This window comes from Miniopterus schreibersii (assembly GCF_964146895.1).
Source record: "Miniopterus schreibersii genome assembly, chromosome: 1".
Taxonomy (NCBI): domain Eukaryota; kingdom Metazoa; phylum Chordata; class Mammalia; order Chiroptera; family Miniopteridae; genus Miniopterus; species Miniopterus schreibersii.
This window is the reverse complement of record NC_138101.1, coordinates 134,456,722-134,476,917: the sequence shown is the minus strand read 5'-3', so window position 1 is coordinate 134,476,917 and position 20,196 is coordinate 134,456,722. Positions and strand designations below refer to the sequence as shown.

At 47.5% G+C, this 20,196-nt stretch overlaps 1 gene segment (V, D, J or C); it reads left to right on the top strand.

Annotated features, from left to right (window-relative positions):
* Nucleotides 1–18,538, top strand: part of LOC308556969 (T-cell receptor alpha chain constant-like) — a 543,909-nt gene extending 525,371 nt beyond the window's left edge. The window contains exons 4-7 of the C gene segment in view: nucleotides 14,567–14,821; nucleotides 16,330–16,374; nucleotides 17,259–17,366; nucleotides 18,072–18,538.
* Nucleotides 18,539–20,196: the final 1,658 nt, after the last annotated feature.

Sequence of the window (20,196 nt, the reverse complement as noted above, 5' to 3'; positions counted from 1 at the left end):
TTTGCACAAAACACTGTCCAAGAAGAGTTAGTGAAGTGCAGAGAAAGGAGCTCAGGGCTTCTGGTTTCACTCTAGCTCTAGATTTTATTTGGTCCTAACTAGCATTGTGACACTGAACCAGACATTGCCCCACTGTGTGCCTCACACTCTTCCACTGTGAGCTGAGAAGGCTGAAGCTCTCAAAGTCTGTGCTTCTGGGATCACACTCCTATGCCACCCTAGAGTTTATATGATTAAGGGTATGGATTCTTATGGCTAGTCCAAAAACAAATTCTATAACCCTAAGGACATAACCTTGTTAGTCAATAATCTAACTTAACATAGAAATAATAAACATATGCATAACATATGGTATTGTCTTTAAACAACAAACAGTACCATATGTTATGCATATAAGGGTAGTATCTGTATTTTACAAAAGAGTAAATTGAGGCTCAGAAAAATAATTGCCCAAGGTCCCAGGATTAGTAAGTGGCAGGGTCTAGATTCAAGCCAGAGCCTGCTTGCCTGATCTCAAAGCCTTGCTCTTTCTACTACATTATGTCCCAGACCCTATGCCAGACCTTACTTAGAAATGAGAGACGATGCCAATCAGAGTGAGTAAGGAAATACATGGGATTTATCTTTTGTGTTCTTAGATATTGCCATGACTTAAAGTCGGAGTTTTGGGAAATCTTGACTTAATGCCTCAAATGTCCAAAGGATTCTCTTCCCCTTTTAATGAAGAAACAAAAAGTTCAAGAGCTACTGGGAGCATTTACCCCTCTAGAGAGAAGAGAGAGAGGAGCTAGCAGCAGCTACTCCCTTGTTCTGACTTTCTCTTTCTCTCATTCTTTCTTGTATTTTCCCCAGGTGTACCAGTCACCAGTGTGACTGATCCACAAGTGCCTGACTCATTTGTGTTATAGACAAATGCAACGTTGAGGGCACTTTGGACATTGCTGGATCACAGAATTTGTGCTTGAAAGGGAGCTTAGAAATCATCTTATTCAGGCATCTTTATTTTTCTAATAAGAAATTTATGCCCCAAGGAGGTTGGTTGAAATGTCCAATATCATAAAGTCAGTGAGAACTAGGGCTGGGACGAAAACCTGAGGAACCTGGTCTCTGGATCTCACAGAATAGTGACTGCTGTTTGGTGAACTAACCTTCCAGTAGATAGGAGGTGTGAGATATGTTCAAGAGCGGGGGAGCCCTGGCCGGTTTGGCTCAGTGGTTAGAGCATCGGCCCATGGACTGAAAGGTCTCAGGTTTGATTCCAGCCAAGGGCACGTACCTCAGCTGCAGGCTCATCCCCGGCCATGGTCAGGGCACATGCGGGAGGCAGCCAGTAGATGTGTCTCTCTCACATCGATGTATCCCTCTCTCTCTCTCTCTCTCTCTCTCTTCCCCCCTTCTACTCTCTGAAAAGCAATGGAAAAAATATCTTCGAATGAGGATTAAAAAAAAAGAACAGGGAGGAAGACCAAATGGGTTTTATTAAGGGAGTATTAAAAAGTGCTCTTATTATTAGCAACTACCCATATGTTCCCTGGGCCTGCTCCCCAGCTGTAGTATAAAAATGGAAGGGGAAGGAAATGGCCCATTTTGTCACAGCCCAAACCACTGTGGGAAATACTGGAAATGTCAAAGTTTTCTTTGGGACAGGAACAAGACTATTTGTTAAAGCAAGTAAGTTCCATGAAATAACCTGGTTTGTATTAGAGTGAGGGACATCTGTCTTCACTGATTATTTGTTTTCCCATGGTTTTGTCTGCTATTTAAATAAGTTGCCCATGAGAATGCTGCATTATATAGTATCCATGAGCATCATTCATGCAGGAACATGTACTGCACACTTAGTAAGTGTGGATGGATAAAACTACCCTAGGTCCTCTCTGGAACTGAAATGCTATAATGATATGAGTGCCTTTTTCAACCTAAATGGTTGGGACATTTTTTATATAGTCCACTCTATACAAAGCAGTATTTCCTATTGGGTTCTGCCTTATTTCTTGTCACCTTCCAATGGTCTTGGGAAAATGAAGGTTAAATAGTTAAATGATATGCCTCCTCCCACTTTGGTACATGCACAGACACACAGGAACCCACATAGTAACTAACTTGTGTGTAACTTAGGAACCCCAGGCAATGGCCACAGGGTGCCATTCTGTATAGAGATATTTCATAGTGTGACTACAGGATTTGACAAACTCATCTTTGGAACTGGAACCCGACTTTCAATCATCCCAAGTAAGTCAGATCTCCAGAAATGTGTAGTCTCATCTCCAATACCGGATTTATGTTTTTATATGTAGCATTTAGCATGGTCTATAGTAGAATATCATTATCATCATCATCATTACTACTACTACTATTTTATTGAACATAACAATGCTGCTAACTTGGAATATATACTTTCTGCATTATTATTCCTTTTACCTTTTAAGGACAATCGATGTCAAGATATCAGAAGAAATATATTTGGGTTTACTTTGGAATCCAGGACTTTCCTGGGTCATTCAGTTTCCCTCTCTTTGCTGAGATTCTATATGAGCCTCACAATGTTTGGATTTTTATACTGCCTCATGATTATCTTTCCCAGAAATCTTCCTTGGTGTTTCCTCTGCCTAAGCACTTAGATTTTGCAGCTCCCATTTACCAAAGTATACTTAGCTTTTAACCTCTCCCAAAACGGGCCTCTTTGTCCCAATAATTATGCTCAGTAAAAATCAGTTCAACTCATTAAATGATTAGTGAGTATCACCAACAAGCCAGGGACCATGGTTGGTTTTTAAAAAGAAATAAACAAAGAAAAGAAGCTAAGATACTGTCCCTGCCCTCAAGAACTTCCAGTCCTGTAAGAGAAACAAAACAATTTCTATGTGATAAGGTAAGATGGGTGCTGTGTTTGGTCCTGCACAGGACCTGGGGCCTGGCAGGGAGCCCTGTGGGCTGGAGGCAGGACAGCGGTGACAGGGGACAGTCCACAGTCCTGGGAGAGAGCCAGCACGCCCCACCGGGTGTTTCAGGAAAAGGAGTGAAGTCTGTTATATGCTGAGATGTTTGACTTTATTGAGTACAGAAAGCCTCCTCTTTGCAGGAAGCATTGAGTGAGGTGAGGACAGAAACAGGGTGAGTCAGGCTGAGTCACCGGGCTGGACGAGGGGACTGTGAGTCAGGCTGAGGCATGTCTATAGCAGAAGATGCTCTTTCTCCTACTCCTGGCAAAGTGAAATAACATTTTTGCATATGTCCCCAAGAAAATGGTGTCTTCTTGTCAGGTGTGGCAGCTGAGGAGCGAGAATGCCCGCCTGCTGCCTGTGTCTTTAGATTTACTCACACCTCCCAGCCCAGAGGCAGGTTTTCACAGTTTTGTGGAGGCTCCGTTTTACCTGAGGCTGTGTTTGTTGAAAGCTATGACCAGGAAAATGGAGGCCACTGGGTAGCATGGGGGACGGGGGCAGTTAAAACTCTCAGGGAGGCTCCTTCGGTCCCCATCCCACCCGTTACCGTGAACACATCGGGGTCAGCCTTTCCGGGTTCCCAGCTTTTAGAGCCACGGTGAAGAGTGTGTGTCCTCCACTAGAGGCGGGGAAACGGGGACCTTTTTGTAATGCAGTTACCTAGAGTGTGACTATGAATACAACAGAGTCACCTTTGGGAAGGGGACCCAAGTGGTGATCACACCAAGTAAGTGAGCCCGGACCCTTCTGTAAAAACGAGCCCCCTCCACCCCACCCTCTGCTGTTCCTACCCATGGTGCTGGGCTACTTATGTCCATGCGAGGGGAGAGGCCGTGGCATTCATTAATGCCACACCTAAGATTCTTAGATGGTCACTGTCCCAAACCTTTAGCCCCACGCCTCCTCATCTGAGCATCCCTACTGACCACACTCCCATCCTCTGTGAAAAGCTGCCCTTGCTCTTCCCTGAGGCTGGGTTTCAAACTAAACAAAAGACTACAGACGTAAGAGCTGGAAGGGACCTTGGGGACATCTTGTTCATGTTGTAGAAGGACCCAGAGGCTCGGAGTCTAAGCATCTGTCCAAGGCCATGCCGGGCAGACAGTTAGGGGCCCAGGCAGGGCTCCAGCCACTCAGCCCCACTCCTGAGCTTGGCAGAGCCACACAGCCCTCTGCTGGTGCGGCCCCGGGGCCCAGCCTGCGGTCAGCTGAGGGTGGCGGTGCACATGGTCAGGGACCTGAGGGTTGAGTTTCCACCTCAGCCGGGGACCACAGACTGCGCAGGCCGTGACTTCCGTGAGCTTCAGCTTTTGTGTCTCTGAAGTAAGAGCATGATCTTGGTTTCCTCCTGTCTTTCAAAAATGTTATGGAAATTGTTGTGACTTTATTTCTGTCCCAGGCTTTCATAAATGCAGGGCCCTGTCTGAATGAAGGTCATTAGAAATAAAGGAATAAAAGAGCTCTGGGTGCCTTGGCCTATTTCCAGGTGGTAAAGAGAGGATGAACACACCGACCACAGGAAGGGCCCGAATCCTGCTTGGAGTCTGGACAGGGACAGGGACAGGGACAGGGACAGGGACAGGGACAGGGACAGGGACAGGGAGGGACCAACCCCCTGGGCCTCACACAGGAAGAAGGCTGGAAGGGGAAGCTTCAAAGAGTGAAGGAATGGGAAAGACAAGAGCAGGAGAGCTTCCAGGAAAGGCGGTCAGACCCATCAGCACAATATAACACCAAACCTCCTTTGCGTCCATCCTCAGAGCATGTAGGAGCCCCTTGTATCTGACAACAGAGTAGCAGAGGCAGACCTTAGTGTTGCCCCAAGCAGGCAGGGCGGTGGTGGTGTTGGGGAGTTGCTGCCCCTCTTCTCTGCTGATAGGAGTGTGTGTTTCTCCTGGGAATAGGGGGTGAGGAGTTCTCCAGTCCCCAACCCCGGCTCCCATCGCTGCTCCGAGGCCAAGGCTCAGGGCCTCAAGGACTGTGGGAGATTCCTGCACCTTGGGAGCATCAGCCAGTGTTTCCCGGGATTGTTACCCTGACACCCCTGGGGCAGTTGGTGGGGGGGGGGTCCCAAGAGGCAGGTTTTAGCAAAGGCTATCCCTGCTGTGTGTATCAGGAGGAAACTACATACCTATATTTGGAAGAGGGACCAGCCTTGTTGTTCATCCCCGTGAGTATTATAGAAATGATCAAGGGAAATTTTGCGGACAGCAATATATTTAGCAAGGATATCGCAATAATGAGAGTCTGTGGTGTGGTCTGCTCGTCACTGAAGGAGTCCTTTGCTGTCTGGGAGTAACGTATCTGTGTGTCAGGTCTAACTTAGCAGTTGAGGCTGTGTTGGACAGGGTTTTGCACGGTGTTTGCAGAGGACAAATGCCCAGTTCTGAGAAAAGGGATTTTGTTCTTGGTTAAGTTGCTGAAGCAGAACTTTATTCTTGGCAGCCAAGGGTCTACCCTGCCCCTCAACCCTATGGCTGAGGCTCACTCTCAGCACCTTTTCTTAGATCTGAGAGATATTTGTCCTACATGAGAGCATCTCAGCCTGGGTGCCGGAGTAGGTGGTGGGCAGGGACACGTCTACTCTGGCTGCCAGAAGCTGCTCCTCTTTCCCTCAATGTAAAGTGTTGCTGGAATCATCCTCTCATTTGCCACTATTGACTGAACGCCCAACATATGCCAGTGACTATACACTGCCCCTCATGTAATTTTTCATGTAGTGCTCATGCCCATCCTAGTGTTAGGTAGCTGGTATTATTCCCATTTTACAGGTGAGGAAACAGATGTTTGGGGCAAGTAACTGCCCAAGATCACACAACTAGGAGTGACAGAGCCAGAGTTTTACCTCAAATCCATTTGACTGTATTGTATTGTTAACTATGCCATTGCGTTGCTACCACCACCCCTCTTGCACTCTGAGAAGAAAGGCCTCAGACCTCAAAGGCCACTCATTTGGTCCTTGGTTGGCCCATCCTGAGCCTTCTTTCCATGGTGACCATGGCCCTTGGCACAGGACTTGCATTTCTGAAGAGAGAGTAAAGTCATTGGACTGGGCTGGAAAGATGCAAGTACAGCAGGGAAGATGCAGGTATAGCAGGGAAGATGCAGGTATGGCAAGGAGGGAAGCAGAAACCTAAGGGGACTATTTATTGAGCATAAAGTGACACACAGAGAGAAATTTATCATCAAAACCATGAAGCAGGCTGTTTAAAAAGTTCTGTTCCCAAGAGTGAAGGCTATAAATGTGGAAGGGGGCCAGAGGGCAGGTATCTGTACTGCATTGTACCAGGGTGTGGTCTCAACTAGCAGAACACTCACTTTTGGGAGTGGAACGAGACTCCATGTGCTTCCAAGTAAGTGCCTGACCTTAGCCTAGCCAAAGACACAGAAAGTCCCTACTTTACTTTCCTATATGATGAATCTGCACTTCCTGAGCTAATTCCTCATGTTTCTTTACAAGGCTTGAATGTTCTGAAATTTGAATTCCCAGCCACTGGCTCAGTGATGGTTTATATTCTAGCAGTAGTAATTGCCAGTGGGAATTGGCCTTTCATCATTGCAGAGACAGACTCTTTTACTGTTTTTAGGTTCCTCTGAGACAAAAGATCTTTATCAGAAAAGACATGGTGACTGATTATGCCCAAAAGTTTATTTTTGTTACCTTCTAGTTTTCATGAGAGGTGATAAGTTAAACTTCCCAAAGACCCTGGGCATTGGACACACTCTCGCCAAACTCCACATCTAACCGGGAGGCAGGGGAAAAACTTAATGCCAAAATAATGCAACAAAAACCATTAAAAGTTTAGAAAATGAACCATAACAATTTAAAAGAGAAATGAAATAGTCCTTATAAGAGAAGATAGAAAGCAACACTCCATTCACATACATTTAAATGTTTAGAGGGCTTTCTTATTCAACAAATATTTACTAAGCAACTATTATATTCTAAGCACTATGTTCCATGTGAGAAAGGAAGGGAAGTGCAGAGCGGCTGCCATCCAGGATCTCACAATGGGTAAAGTCTGCACAGAGGGACCATGACCCCCAGCACCACCATGCTGCCGTGGAGGCACAGACAAGCCACAGTGGGAGCAGGAAGGGAGGCGCCCCACCTCCTATCCTGGTGGCCTGGTGCACGAATCCACCCTGCAGGGCACTGCGGGCTCTGTGAGGCCAGCACCCTCTCCCCTCCACCCTTACACCTCCACAGCCTAGCACGGCGCCCAGCGCATAGGTGTCATTGAACAAATGATTGTTGAATGAATGCCTTCCGGTGCGGGAAGTCAGGGAAGGCTTGAGTGGGGGTGCGGTAGCTATTTAGAACATGTTGGTTTAGACAGTAGCTGTATTCTCCCGCGGGGTTGTTAGATTTCAAAACAAGGACATTACAGAATCCATCCAACTGCTCATGGGTGGGAGAAAGCCCATCTATCCAGGGAACTTCCTCCGTATTTATCTGTTCATTTGTGTGTTTCATCAAGGCCTCTTCCCTGCTGTGGGTCAGTTCAGGCTGCATTTAGAAAACCTGGAACCCATCATATTTCTCAGGAACCAGAGTTCAGAGGCACAACTACCATACCTGTGATAGGGAAGCAGCATAAATGGGTTTTATCAGCAAAAAGGAGAGAGGTCTGATGAAAACCACATGAAGTCTACAGCACTTGAGAGACACCCCTCACCCCCAGGAAATTTCTCCTTTAGGTCCAGGCTCTTCTTTGAAGTACACAGCCCCAAGGTGTGTGGGAAGGGGTGTGGAAGGAGGATGGGTCAATTCACTCATGGAAAAGGCTTCAAAGTTGCCATTGTTCCTAGTAGGTCAACCCTGCCAGTGCTGGGGCGCTGTGGGTCCTGCATGTGGACTGTGTCTGTATCTGCCCTCAAGCTGTGGCAGGAGAGCTTGCTATACAGCTGACCCCATGTCCAACCACTGCCCAAATAGAATGAAGCTGTTTCATAAGAATTAGAGAGAAATAATCTGCATCAGTGAGGCTGTGCCCACAGGACTAGGTAAAACAAACAGATTCTGAACACAGAAGACTTAAGGATAAAATTTAGGATGGAATTTTAATTACTTGGAACTAGAGAAATGACTTCCAAGGAGTATATATTTAAATGTGCATCTGTTTCACAGGTGTTAGTGAGTGTTTAAAAAAAGAAAGATTATCAGATCAAATAAGTTTGAGAAGTTCTGGATTTCTTTACCAGCAGGACTTCTCAGAGCCTTTAAAATGATAATATACATTGTCAGTCTCCAAGACTGAAGTAGGGTATACAGTATTTTCCAAGCTTATTTGGACTTAGAACCTTTTTTGCAGAGAAATTTAGAAAAACTGGAGTTCTGTGAAGTCCTCATGAGATATACTTGTCTAAACCACTCTCAAACTTTGAGGACTTACTTTCTCCATATGGATATCAATCTGAATCTCAGAAACCTCCAGAGAAAGAGATTCCCAAGCCCCCTATGTAACTTACTCCAGACTTTCACAATCTTCATAGTTAAGAAGTCCTCCTGTGCATTTGTATAAATATTCTTATGGCAACTTTAGTCTGTCTTTTCTGCCCTCCAGGAATCAGTCTCTAAAAGGGGTGTCTTTTGTAGGCTGTCATTCCATGATTAAGCCCTACCCTCTGTTTTCCATCTTTTCCAGTGCCATAAAAATTTCCCTCAGGATTCATTTCCAAAATTAATCCCTGGCTTTCCTCCAGACTCTTTTAATACTCCTCCTTCACTTTCAGCTGTGGAACCCAGAATGGGCATCCACCCTCCAAGAGGCCAGACCAGCTCAAGCTGGCTCTGAGGGAAAGGTCTGTGGGGTGATTACAAAGGAAGCTGAGAAATTAGGACTCAGCGAGCCAGACTTCTCTCAGGTGTCAGAGTAAATAGTGATTTGGAGGAGCCTGTAACACAGGGACAGGAGACGTTGCTGCCCAGGGAGGATGACCCTGCCTGGTTAGAGTTCTTGTAAAGCATCCTCCTATTGTGTGCTGTCTGGTAGCTACGGAAAGCTGATCTTTGGAGCCGGAACCAGGCTGGCTGTGTACCCATGTGAGTAAGACCATGCAAATGACCAAGGCAAAAGTAACTGATGACTTCTCTATGAGAAAACAGGCAATGATGTATGGCAAAGCCAGGGATATATGGAACATTTGTTTCCCATTTCTACAAGCTCTCAGTGACTTAAAATGTTCCCATTTCTCAAATTAAAGACGAAAGTGCCAAGGGCCAGTAAATAAAAATCTGAGTGGAATAATTTATGAAAACGTAAAAAGAGTTCCAGATATTCGGTGCTTTTGAGCAAAGCCGATAATATCAGCACCAGATAATCTGAACATTCAGGAAATCAGCTAAGTGTCCTTGAGGGAAAAAGATATGAGTTAATGGCAAACACAAATTCTCTTGTATTGCAGCAGGTAGCTGAATTCCCTGGTTTGGCTAATGAGCATGGTGTGGGGATACCTGCTCAAAGAATCTTCCTCTCTGGAGTTTAGCAGGGTTTTCAACCTCTCTCAGGATAAAAATGACTCCAACCCCTATTTAAACAGCAGTTATACCATGTGAAATAACAAGGCATGGAAGCAAAATGGTAGGGGTTCATAGCACAGCTTGGGAGGCTGGCATATCTGGGGAGAATTCTGGCTCTGCCCTGTCTAGTTAATAGGGCAAAATGACATAACCATATCACCATAATATGAGACAATGCCCAATACATAGCAAGTAATCAATAAATTGTAGCTTTTCTAAATTATTATTATTATTATTATCATCAAGGTTTTGCTGTACTAAATCTTACATTATTATAAAGAGAAAGGGGAACAGCTTCCCTGGGAAATAAGAGGTCTAAGAAACAAAGACCCAGGAGGACTTTTAGGATGGTGCTCTCGGATTCTGGTGGGTTCTGGCAGATTAACATCAGGGAGGTTATTGCAAAGACCTTACCTGTAGTGGGATAACACCGGTGTTAACAAGCTAATCTTTGGAACAGGGACCAGAGTGAGTGTCCAGCCAAGTAAGTAGAGTGGGGCAAGGGTGGACATTGACAACTAATTCTTCTTTGTTTAAGATGCTGAGTTGAGCCCAGGTATTTTCTTCTATAGGATCCCAAATGGTTCTTTCCACTCATCTCTCAAATATCCTCTGGTCTAGCCCTCAGTGCTCCAGAAACATGCTTAGGCTGGGACCTTAAGAATCATGAGGCAGGTATGAGTAAGTAGTCCTGGACCTTCCATGAGAGGATCCAAGATACTCCTGCCCTGAGCAGGGGGTTCTGCTCTACTAAATCACAACCTCCATCCCAGGGCATGACGGCAGGATGGGGCAGGAGGAAAGGACTGAACACACCAGAGACAAAATCTCAACACAAAAGAGCAGAAGGTCTAACTCTACATAGTGTGATTCTCCAGTCCTTGTGGGAAACCAATGCTTCTTCTACTAAAATGGGAGATAGGGCCAGGGAGTTTCTGTAGTGGTGTCACCTGCAGTGTGAATCTGGAGGAGTGGCTGGTAAACTCACATTTGGGAAGGGAACCCAAGTGTCCATAATATCTGGTAAGTCATCCCAGTTGGCACCCCATTTGAAACCCCATCGGCCAGTGCCAGTAATCCTTCCTCTTGGGGCCTTGGTGATGACTATGGTGAGGCCAACTGTGGGTGTTATGACTAATTGTCTTACAGAGGCCTCTTCCATGTAGCCATGTGAAGGGAGAAGGCATCATTATCAATCTTCAAAATCTGTGTTTCTCTAGGTCAAACACATTAAAATTTAATTGTGGATATTTGTAAATGCCTTCCATGTGGCCATCACTCTATAAAATGTTAGACTGTGTATGAGGAAGTCAAAGATACATTCATGACCTGTCCCCAAATAGTATAAAAACTAGTGAAAGGGACAGAACTATTGTAAATTCAGCAACCTAAAGACTATTTCAATATTAACCAATTGATGATGTCAACAGGCACATTAGAGATTCAGAGGAAGAGGGCTCTGGCTGGAAAGTTGGCCTAGATGGAGAAGGTTTTATGCAGTGGAAAGGGTTCATTGAGCCGGAAAGATAAAGAAGATCAGTATGAACAAAGAAAGGAGAGAGGGGGTTCCAGGCACAAAGAAAACAGGAAAGAAGGCATGGTCTTGAGAATTAAATAAAGCACATGCATTTTGGCATAAGTAAACACGTCTGTTACTAAAGTTGGATGGAGAGAAAGGCAAAGGAATGAAGAAAAGGAATCCTAGAGCCTTCGAGAAAATACGGTCAAGGCCGTGGCCAGCCACTGGGAAACTGGGAACCCAGTTTAGAAATGCACACCAGGTGTGAAAGTGAGGGACCAGCTCTTCCCATGGACAGCTCATGGCCTGGGGGCCTCCTCTCTCTTTCCTCAGTGGCCTGTGAAAGGAGTTTCCCCATTCCTCAGAGGAGGAGAAACCTAACGGTTTCTGTAATGGAGATATTGAGAGTGGTATGACAGTGCTGCCTCAGGGCTGCATTTTGGCAAAGGCACCAGAGTTTCCATTATTCCGGGTAAGTCTCCCCAGGAAGTGCTACTGCTTCCTGACGCTCACAGGGCCTCAGCGGGACCCGGAGTCAGTTTCTCTAACTCACGTTTCTGGCTTCCTAGTGTCTAACTGCAAAGCACAGATTTAGTGGTAAGGGAGCTTTCAATCACTGCTGTGCCCCTGGGGACCTAAAGCACTAGAGCATTGGGACACGTGCTTTTGTGGTTAGTTTTGAATTAAAATAAAAGGTTAGGATGTAGAATAGCTGAACTTCCACAGTGCAAAGTTGATCCAGGCTTGCTAAATCTACCTTTGGAGATATCACCTGTGGTAAGACATGTTTATCTTGCTAGAGTAGAACAGGACGCTTTTTCCCCCAGGGCAGATCGACCCCCTAAAGCCCACAAAATTAAAAGTGACTTATTGCAAGATAAATTAAAATTTTTTAAGTGACTTTATTGTTTTCAGACAAAAATATTAAGGTTGCGCCAGACGTATGTGGGGGTAAAAGTAAAATGGGGCTAAAAAAAAATCTAGTTTTGGGATGAGTACGTAGCTCCTTTGACCAAAAAGTCTAACAAGCAGAAATTTTGCAAACCTGATGGTCACTAGCCCATGTATTGATTTAACAGTTGTTTCCTGAGCACCTAGCATGTGGCATATACTAGGGATATGGCAATAAATCAGAGACAGGCCTTTGGTGTTACAGAGCTGACATCCCAGGGAGCCAATGTGAAGAGCTTGGTGCAGCTGTACTCTTTTAGGGCATAGATAGGACTTGGGAGAAGAAATTCAAGATTTGGAAGATCATAGCAGACCCTGAATGCCATGCCAAGAAATCTGGCCATTATTCCAGACAATAGGGAGTCCCTGGATTATTTAGAACAGAAAGTGACCCAGACAGCTCCATGTTTGGAGGGTGAGCTCAAAGAAGAGATTGAGGTGGGGAGAGGATGACAAAGAGGAAATCAGAGGCAGGGAAGCCGGACAGGAGAAACAACAGCAAAAATACAGATAGGGGAGCCCAAAGGGTATCGACTGGTAAAAACAGGATGTGAAAAAAGCTAAAAATCACCGTAATTGTTCTGACTTCATTTATTGCTATTTTATTTTGATCTCTCATTAGCAAAGCTGAGCAATTGGTCTGCCCCTGGTAGTCACCCCTCACAAACTTCAAGATGGCTTTAAGTCTCACACTCAGCCCCTTTTGTCAGCATCAAAGTCTTGTGCTCCGTGGCATTGTTCTCTGGGACTGACGCTATCCAATAGGACTTCCTGTGACAGTGGCAATGTTCTATCAGTCTGCGCCACCCGATACAGCAGCCACCAGCTGCATGTGGCTATTGACCTCTGAAATGAGGTTTTAATTTTTAATTGAATTGTTAAGTTTATTTAATTTTGGTTAACTTTAATTTAAATAGCCACATGTAGCTAAAGACTATCATATTGGACAGCGTGGTCTTGACCTTCTCCAGCCTGATACCCATTGGCTCTAGGACTTAAGTGAATGTTTAACCAGGACTGAAAGTTGGGCATCTGGCTCCCACAGCCATCCTCACTCCCACCTAAGGCGAAGCTGCATCTGGTGACACCTTCTTTTTAAGGCCGCATTCTCTCAGTAACTCCACACACTTCCATGTCCCCCCTCCCAGTCCCGCCCATGACGCCCACTGATGACTAAAAAACCCATTCGGGTGTGTTGGTAATGCTAACGGCTTCCCATCTCTCCCCTCCCAGTAGAAGATTTATGTCACAGGGCCTTAACCCATGATGATGCCAGGCCCCACAGTATGTGGAGTTTGGAGGGGAGCCGGCAAAATCCTTCAGGGTCAAAGCTTTGGACGTCCCTTAACGTGACCATGGACCCAGCCCTGCTCTGCCACTCCAGGGGTCGCCCCACCCGCAATTCTGCCTTGACTCAGCATCCCAAGTCCATGCCAAAGGCTGATTTCCGAAGTTTCGGGTCCAGCTGGATGTCTGCATTGCCAAGGCCACCCTGGCTGTCTCAGCAAGTGGGGTGCATCACTAGTCTGAGAAGCCTTGAGTGCGTGGTGAGGAGCTGTGGGAGCAGAGAACCACAGGGGCAGGAAGCTGTAGTTCTAACCCTGCTGTAAACTCTCTGGGTGGCCCCAACGTGTTAATCCTCCCTGCAAACCTCTGCTTCTTCCTCTAAAGGCAGGAGGTCTGAAAGAACAAACAATGAGAGTTACATTAAAACACTAAACCCTGCAGAAATACTGAAAAATTATTCTCGGCATGGAGGGAAAGCCTTCAGCAACTCCTGCTCCATGGGGTGAAGAGTAGAAACTACGTGTTACTCGGTAGCACATTATGGTAGCAATATCTTGGTAATATCAGTAGCTACATCTACTTACATCTGTTCAATCCTTTACATTTTATTAAATATAATTTTATATGAAGTAACTCTCATTGGTTTCTCAGAAAAACCTGGTTAAGAAGGTGGACAAGGCAACAGCTTCATTTTACAAATTAAATTCCTGAGATTTAAGAGGCAGTGTGACTTGCTCAAGGCCTGTATCTAGTAAGTGGAGGAGCCAGGGCTTGGACAGAGGTGTCCTGATTTATAGTCCAAAACTTCTGTGGAAGTGAGAAACCTCCTAGCAGTGGGACCCACTTTCTGACTTAGCTCCAGCCTATCAAAAACTTCCGCGTCCTGCCAGTGCCCAGTGTCGGTGTGGGAGACTAAGCTGATTCCAAGTGTGGTTTGCTTTGCTGGGCCTTTTCTCTGTGCTTGTTTGTCCTGCCAGAGCTGTGTTCTTTACCAGACCTACTGAGCTTTTGAAGAAGTTCCCCTTGGGTAGAAGAATGCGCAGTATCATTAAGTGGGCCTTCATTTCTGGTTTCCTTGAGTGGCAGGCAGGGCCTGGCAGAGAGGGTTCACTGAGAGCCTAGCCTCTTGGCTGGGATTCATGGCTTGTGCCTGTCCCTGAGTCCGTCTGTTGCAAGCAGCTGGTTTCTAGAATGTTCTTTCCCATCTAAAGTCTGAGAATGTGACTTGTCAGCCCCACGGAGTCTTGTTCTTGCCCATCACTGGTATCTGGACTCAGACCTGGGTTGGGGTAAGGAGGGAAACAAACATCTGCTCACCCAGATGCTCCTTTTGGCCCACAGATATCAAGAACCCTGACCCCGCCGTGTACCAGCTGAGAAGCCCTAAATCCAGCAACACTTCGGTCTGCCTGTTCACCGATTTTGATTCTAAAATCAATGTGTCACAAAGCCTGAGCTCCACGGTGTTTGGCTCTAACAGCACGGCGCTGGACATGAAGGCCGTGGGTTCCAAGAGCAACGGGGTGCTGCACTGGAGTCAGAGCTCTGACTTCAAATGTAATGAAACCTTTGACGAGAACTTCCACTCCAATTCAGGTGAGTACAGCTCGGTGCCTGAGCAAGCTGAGCCTTCCCTGCGGGAGGCCTGGTTTAGCTGGGGCTCACTCAGGCCGATGGTACCTAAATGCCACTGCCTCATCAACTGTCAGCAAAGCCCCCGACCCTCTTGTAACTGGGCACCAGGGAACCCCATCTTGTCAGGCCACCGAGTTTCCTGGGCACAAAGAGATGGGAAGAAGGTGGCAGGAGAAGGAACTGGCCCTCAGTCTCACTCGCCCTGAGGTCCCACCTCCCTGCCTCTGCTTGAGGCTTGCCCCTCACTGCTCTTCCAGGATCCATTCTAATGCCCTTCTCCAAGGTCCCTCCCCTTGTTTCTTTCTCTCTGCCCTATCCTGACCTCACTCAGTCATTCAGTCATTCAACAACCACTCATTGTTCATATACAGCATGCCAGGCACTGGAGTGGAGTAGTAATAAGTTAGGTGAGGGGTCTGCCCTAAGGAAACTTCATTCTAGTTGGGGAAGACCATCTATCAGCAAGAAGAAATGTAGATAACTTCAGATTATAGTAAGTGCTTTAGCTTGGAGTTGAGGAAACAACCACCTTAGGGACAAAAGTCAGGAAAGGGCTCTCTGGGGAAATCTGAGCTGAGCTATAAAGGCTAAGAAGGTGCCAAGGGCAGAGAGAGGCCCCTGTGGAGGCCTGAGGCAGGAGCTTAGTGAGAAAGAAGAGCAGTAGGAAACGAAAGGGAAGCAGGCAAGGGCCAATTGGGAGAGCCTCTCGGGTCGTAAGAGGGCAGATACTGTTCTAATTACCGTGAGAAGCTATCATCTGGCTTTAAGCAGGGAAATGACATCTGATTTACTTGTTAAAAGTGCACTCTGACTGCTGAGTGGAGATTGGGATCCAGGAGCAAGAGTGGAAGCAGAAAGGAAGCTGATGCAGCAGAGAGACGAGGGAGGCCAGGGCCGGGCGGCAGCAGGGGAGTTGAGTGGCCAACACCAGTTGGGACTCAAAGGCAGAGCCATACAGGGTGGGAGGTAACGAGGGTATCGAAGAAGGTGGCTGGATTTTATGCCTGAGCAGCTGAGTCGATGACGGCGCCATTTACTAAGATGGAGAAAACAAAGGAAGAAATTTGGGGTGCAGGGACGGGATGCTGTGGGCCACACGAAAGCATCCATACCCCTTATGGCACTTGTCACTGTGTGCATCTTAGTGCCGCTATCGAACTTCAGCCTGGAAGCTGCCCAAGGGCAGGGTCTGTGCTCACAGTTCATATGGCCTTGTGTCATGTAACATGAACTGTGCACAACCAGTGTTTGTTAAGTGAGTGAGGTGGTGCCCAAAGGCCAGGCTGTTGGTCCTGCCAGGGCCAGTGGCTCTCCCCAGCAGGTGCCCACATGCAACAAGCTCGCTCCAGCTCTCTCCATGAGGAAACATGCAAAGGCTGTAGACAATCACTTGCCCAACTCCTAGGAGGTCTAGAGTGGGAAAGTCGGCACACTCAGGACTCAGAAAATTTCTTGTTTTCTCCTTTCAGAAGTTTCCTGTAATGCCATGTTGGTAGAGAAAAGCTTTGAAACAGGTAAGAGAAGGGTCTATCCTGGCTTTGCACAAATTCGGGGAGCAGTGAGCCCACAGTAACCCTGCCTGGGTAGGGGAGAGGGAAAGGAGTTTGTGGATCCAGGAATGACGTTGTGCGGAGGGGGAACAGCAGTTCAAGCCCTGCTCAGAGCTTCCTGGGGTCATTCCTGAATCCCCAAGTTCCTCTCATCATCTCTCCATTTTCTTGCCCATTCTGAGTAATTAGAAGATGAGTCTCTAGTTTTTACTCAACCAATGACTCACTTGTAAGCTTCCGTATTCCTCTCAATCACTCCACTGTCGGGAGAGCCAACAAGAGCTTCTGTGTGGCCCATCTGTGAGATTTCTGAGGCGCTTATAGCCCTAAACTAACCAGGTCACCCTGAGGACAGCTGCCCTCCATGGCCAGGGGGTTTTGCCTTCTTTCAAGAAAAGCAGCAGAACTTGTGTAGGTGGTGATCTTCTCTCTCAAGGATCCCCACCACTCCTCCCCACCTCCCTGGGCCCATATTCATTTCCACTTGAGCTGTTTTTATGAGTCATCCCCTTGTGGTTCAGCCACTGGATTCTCACAAAGGGGCCCAGACCTAAAGGATTGCAGTAAGTTCTGAGCACCCACCTCCTCTCCATCCCCTGAGGGGCTCAGAAATAAAATAAGTACTAAGTGCAGTTGGTGTTTCCCTTTTGAAATGAAATACTGTTGATCCTAAGGAATGTACAGATATGTTTACGAGGGGATGTGCACAGAAACTCAAAGGGAGAGGTGGGTCCAGGTGCTGAGCCCATCCCACCCTGCTTTGGGGGAAAGCCAGTGGTATGTCACAGGGTGCTGTGTGGACCTCAGGTACCCATGCTTATAACTGCTGTGGCCTCTTGTTTTTGCAGATATGAACCTAAACTTCCAAAACTTGTCTGTGATCGGGTTCCGCATCCTGCTCCTGAAAGTGGCCGGCTTTAACCTGCTCATGACCCTGCGGCTGTGGTCCAGCTGAGGTGAGCGGGCCTCTCAGCCAGGAGGTGGGGCTCGAGGGGCTCGGGTGGGTCCCCAAGCCCTGAAAGCAAACCTGCCCCCAGGGTCTTCTTTTTAGGTACTCAGTCTGAGCTCACCAAACTCCTCCATCTTTTCCTGTTAGGAGTTCCTCTTGTTAATAACCGCGGCCTGGAACATTTGTGTAACACAATACACTCCTCAGGTGACAACAGTCACAGCAGTTGAGTCGTGTCTCCCCCACAAAGTATGAGCAGTTGTTATTACCCTCATTTTGGAAATGAAGAAACTGAGCCAAGGAACATCAAGAGCCCCACACACTGAGTAAAAAAAATAGAGAAATGCAGGCCCCCGACATGGATTTAAGCCTCTGCTGTCCCTTTTATTTGATCATGCCTTCCGCTGCATCCCTCTCACCGCAAAACCTAATGGGGCTCCCAATTCCTTCCCTCATGTCCTGTGCCGCCAATATAGTGGGAAGGTATTACACCCATATTACACCCTAATCCTGGCTGGAGTCCCCACGCCCTTTCCCCCCAGTGTCCCGGGCATCCTGGGGACCAGCGCATGCCGTTCCACCACCATCAAATAGAACCCAGGGTCCACCGGCTCCTAGAAATTTACAAATGGGGGCATCTCCGTCGCACCCCCAGCTGTCCCGGGGCTGTCTCCTCAGTATCCAGGCTGACTTCTGTCCTTCCTCATCGCAGGCCAGCAAGCGCGTGAGAACCCAGTGCCGTTCACTCCTCGCTGCCCCCGCCCCCCTGTCCCTCAAGCAGAGACACGCTCTCGGCCTCCAAGGAAGACAAGGCTCCCTCCACCTCTCCGGCCCCACTGGCCGTGCCTCTCACTGGATCCTGCCAGACGCCTGTGGCCGAGATGCTGAAGAGCTGCCCAAGCTGCAGCCCCTCCTGGCGGTGGAGACCCCCCCCCCCCCCGAGACTGCCTCTGATGTCCACTGGGTGACGGAGCACCAAGGGGTTCTCTCGGGTTCTAGCTCCTGGAGAATGTGAGGAGCTTATATCTTTAAATAGTGTTCATAAAGAAATACATATCGCCCTTTTCCCCAAAGTGTGGGGGGAGTTAGCTCGCTATCTAGGCCCTGCTGTGCTGTGTATCTGAGCCACGTTGTATATTCTGCTGCCCTGGCTTCATTAAAAGTGATTTGGAAGAGCAGAGACTGTCTCCTGTTTGACTGGGTTTGGTCGTGGTCATTTTCAGCTGGCTGTTGATCACTAGCTGGGCAGAAGGAAACCAAGATATTTGTCCATGATGGCATTCAGGGAGCTAACTCCACAAGCTGCTTAAGTCAACCTCTTCCTGGAATAACCTCTAAAAAATTCCACTTTAGAAGGCTGTGCTGGGGGCCGGGCAAACCCACTTAAAAGCTTGGGTCCCTGCTCTTCCGTTTTCATGCCACACCACTGGGCCACTGTGGCAGGAGGCCCGTGGACATGGGTGTAGCTGAAATTTGGCAGACAGGGACCACACAACAAGAATCCCCAAAATGCCGCCCACTGTCTCCTGCCCCCCAGGAACGTTTCCTTTCCTTTCAGACTGTTTCCATAGAAACTGTACATTGCCCCACAAATTCATTGCTGGGGACCACCCACTACTCCACTGCCTGGGTCCCAACCTTGGGGTGTCCAGTCTAGGAGTGGGGGGACAGATTGTGACCATAGCTGGACTTTATACTCCCACGATCCTAGATGTAAGGATAGGAAAGAGGAGATGAGCTCTCTTCCCTCTAGCCCAGGGACTAGGCCAAGGAGAGCAGATGTCTCAAGCCCTCCCTAGAGGACAGGAGGTGGGATTCCCTGGGGCCCTGGGTAACCCCTGAGCCTCCTGCTGCCTGAGCACCTTTCCTCGAGTCATAGATGCTAATGGAACACCACTCAGAGGTCACTCAGCCATTCACCTCACAACTACTGCTATCAAGACTAAAGCCTAGGGTCGGAGGGCATCCTATCCCCAAATACCTCTATGGTTCACCTGCACGTCTCTGACCACATCAGCCAGAAACATGCAAATCCTTCCAGCTACAACTCAGGTCTGCTTCTATTCACAGGGACAGAACCACCAGTTCAGTGAGCTACCTAGGAATACCTCTCCCCTCCATAAGCTCCAGGCTACCACCTGTAAAAAAATTGTCAGTTGAGACTGGAGGCTGCCTCCAGCTCCATGCATCCCTGATTCCATGGCATCCATAGAACTCAGAACCACCATCCATGTCCTGGCCAGTCCTACTGAGAGTAGTCACAATCCCCGGTTCTCTCTGGGTCGCTTCATCTGCTGCTTAAACACAAGTCCCTTTAAAGGTCAGTAATAGGAAAGGTCTCAGTGGAAATCCCATCACGGAGGCTCACTCACACATCGGAGGACAGGAACTTCCTTCCCAAAAGCAGGACCTGCCACCTGCAGGGAACACAGAGCTGCCTGACACCATCAGAGATTCCACCATTGGGGTTTATTTTAATTCATTCTCTTCCCTATATTAAATAAAAATGTCCCTGGGAGGGTTAATAGAGCAAGTATTTATCAACCGTTAAAAACTTAGCACATGCCCGGCCGGGCGTGGCTTGATAGTTGAGCGTCGACCTAGGATCCAGGCGACTGGGGTTCGATTCCTGGTCAGGGCACATGCCCGGGTTGTGGGCTCAACCCCCAGTCGGGGCGTGCAGGAGGCAGCCGATCAATGACTCTCTCATCATTGATGTTTCTATCTCTCTCTCTTTCCCTCTCCTTTCCTCTCTCTGAAATCAATAAAAATATATTTAAAAAGAAAAAACTTAGTGCAAATTAGTTTGTCTTTTTTTTCTCCTAAAGTGGTAATTC